General features: G+C 32.7%; 1 pseudogene; it reads right to left on the minus strand.

Moving 5' to 3' along the window:
• Nucleotides 1–2812: 2812 nt before the first annotated feature.
• LOC122127608 lies at nucleotides 2813–2912 on the minus strand (annotated as a pseudogene).
• Nucleotides 2913–3189: the final 277 nt, after the last annotated feature.

The following is a 3189-nucleotide window of genomic DNA, read 5'->3' on the forward strand; positions in this document are numbered from 1 at the left end:
TTCTGATTAGCTAGGATAAACACATGAGCCACAAGTGTGGCTTTTAGTTTTTCCTCTATAGCTATCTAATACACATATTAGATAGTAATTTAAAACCTAGAGTATAGAAGCAAGTTGTACAGTGATGATATTGTCTTGTCAGAAATTTAAGCTAGTAAATTTCTTCTTAAAACCATAAACAAAAATACCATGGTATAATATAAGAGAACTCACTATTGAACATATGAGCTATTGAACATAGATCCATTATTTGTTACCCAACATTAGAAAAAACTATATAATGCAGTAGTAAAATAGAAGTCCTTTGTAGGAATACTTAATTAAATTACCTTGTTTTTAAAGATACTTGTTTTCATCTAAAAAAGTAGGCATGTCTATTGTCTTGATGTGATTTTGATGATTGAAGGTGCTTAATGAGAAGTCAAAGTGTATTACTAATCCTTTGCTATCAATTAAATCTCACCTTTTCTTCTTGGAACTTATAATTATTAAAGCAATAGTTCAGAATCAGCAAGCAATAGTTCAGATTCACACTTCCAGTGCAAGTGGATCATCAGTAATTAATCCTTGATACCATTTTCCAAAAAGTTTTGTCACAGATACAATCAGCCTGCCTTCTCTAGCTGCTTTCCTAGCCTGGACCTATTCCTTCACTCTTCAGGAAAAGTGTGATTCAACTGATTTCAGTCAGATCTGTTACTAGAATTATAAAGGATTTAGATTTTTGTCTGTAATTTGGTCAAAGCTATGTCTCTTTATGTAGGCTAATAAAAATGTATTTACTAATTTCAAGTAAATACATAAATTCCATTTCCATCTCTTTTAAAAAATAAAATTGTTTGCTCTATAAATTGATCAGAGGCATGGATTTTGTGGCTAGCTAGGTCATTGCACATCTGTCTCTCTCTTCCTCTCTCCCTTTCATGGTTCTCATAGATAATGTGACAGCTCCATAATTATCCTAATTAATTTTGCTTTTATATTTTTGGTTGCATCATTTCACTTTCTGCTCTGCCATTTCCCAAATCATTTACATAGAAGGCATTATTTCATATTTTCTCATTCCTATAATAAGCTGCACATGAAGACACCACTGGTCCCATTTTCAGTCTGTACCTTTGAATATGGAGGAAAACCTTTCCTCTGCTCTCTATCAATTCCCTACTCTCCAGTTAGAATAATTTCCAATAGTAAAATTGGAAAAAGATAAAGAAAATCATGGTGAAATAACAGATGTAGAAAATTCACTGGATTTTTCTGACCAGTTCAACCAACGTGAACTATTAGGGAATACATGTGCACCCCATTCCCACTGGTACTCACTGTCTCTGGTTAGGCAATTCTGATGAAGACAAGGAACAAGATGAAAAAGTGAGGAATGGTATCATTTGCAAAAAAAAATGGAGAAGTATTAAAGCAAATTTTTGTTTGGGCTGCTGAAAATAATCGGCTTACTACAGTGCAGACACTGCTTTCCTAAAAGGCCACTCATGTGAATACTAGGGATGATGATGAGTATACCTCTCTTCATCGGGAAGCCTCCAGTGGGCACTTAGACATTGTCCATGAGTTGGTGGCTCAAGGAAGATATTCATGCAATTACTGTGAATGGCTAGACACCCCTGCACAGTGCTTATATGTTGAATAATACCAGAGTGGCTGCTTTCTTAGTTCACATTGAGTCAGATACCAATGCCCAAACTAAAGTCCTCTTGACTCCCTTGCATCTTGCTGCTTGGAATAGAAATAGCAAAGATACCTGGATCGCCTTCTATTGAAGCATTATATCAAACCAGGTCTGAAGAACAACTTGGAAGAAACTGTATTTAATATTGCCAAAAGGATAAATATGTATCACTACCTCTTTTAAATTGTGGAAGGCTGTAAAAATTGTTCTCTTAACTCATAATGGTTTGGTTAAGATTCTTAAATTTCAAAAATGCCAATCCATCTTTGTGTCTGTACAAAATATTTTCACAATACAAAGCAACAGCAATATCTTACTTTAAAAATTCATGGATTCCATAGTATTCTTCAAGTGAATTGCCTGACTTTGATGTCAAAATGTATTCAAGAGTTGTTTGTATACATCTATAATGATTTCTGCAGGGTTTGTGATTTTTAAATCAGAAATCACTTTAACTTATCTGTTGAAATTAGTAGTACAGAAACTAAAAATATTTCTGGTGCTTGTATGAAAAAAGTATATTTTAAAATACTCTGTATTTTGTTTGTATAATGTCCATAATCTATTTAATTCTCTCCTAGATATAATACTTTGAATTATACATTGTTTTATAATATATAGGTTCGTTAATAAATGTGTTATTTCAGATAGCATTCCAAACAGAAAAAGTTTAAGATTCCTTTTTTTTCCTAGGCCCTTATAGTATTTTATTTCTTTGGGATAAAATGACAATGTTATCCAATTTCAAATGTTTTGTAAAGATTATGCTATGTAAAGGCCATTCTAAGGTGAGAATTTAACGCACTGATGTCAAACTAACTTTCAGTTCAATGAATTACATATATTGTTACATTTGCCTTTTTAAATTTTTTATTGTGAAAATACTGTACAGAGGGGTTACAATTACATGGGCAAGATAATGAGTACATTTCTTATCAAGCATTGTAGCCTCCTCCTGTATTTACCCTTCCCATCCATTCCCATCCTTCCCTTGCTCCCCCACTCAATCCTCCCTCTACCCCTCCACCCGCACAAAGTTGTAAAATTTATTTTTCGACATAACGACTTGTATTTTTGTAATCAATTTTTTAATAACTGTTTTTCATTTCTTGTATCTCAAGAATGAAAAATATGGAATATTTCACAAATTTTCATATCATCCTTGTGCAAGTGCCATGATAATCTCTATATTGTAGTAATTTGGGTAAACGTCCTGCTGAAGCATGTAGTATCCTGTAAATTTAAGTAGTTATTGATGCAATCTTTATACAGGCATATATCCTTGGTTGACTGTTTGTAACTAGGAAACCTTATTGTTCCTAAAAATGTTATTGATCTTACTTCTCTAAAATTCTGTGTATATTGGGAAAAGCTTATATTGTTTGGTCGATTGCTCACATTTGCAATTTTTTTGTCAATGACTATTTTAAGTCTTTTTCATTTTAAATTTGATCATACTTTGAAGCCTTTATAGCTAGGTCCAAAGGTGATTGTTTTTCAAG

Source organism: Dipodomys spectabilis, unplaced genomic scaffold (assembly GCF_019054845.1).
Source record: "Dipodomys spectabilis isolate Male_0828 unplaced genomic scaffold, ASM1905484v1 ptg000304l, whole genome shotgun sequence".
NCBI lineage: Eukaryota > Metazoa > Chordata > Mammalia > Rodentia > Heteromyidae > Dipodomys > Dipodomys spectabilis.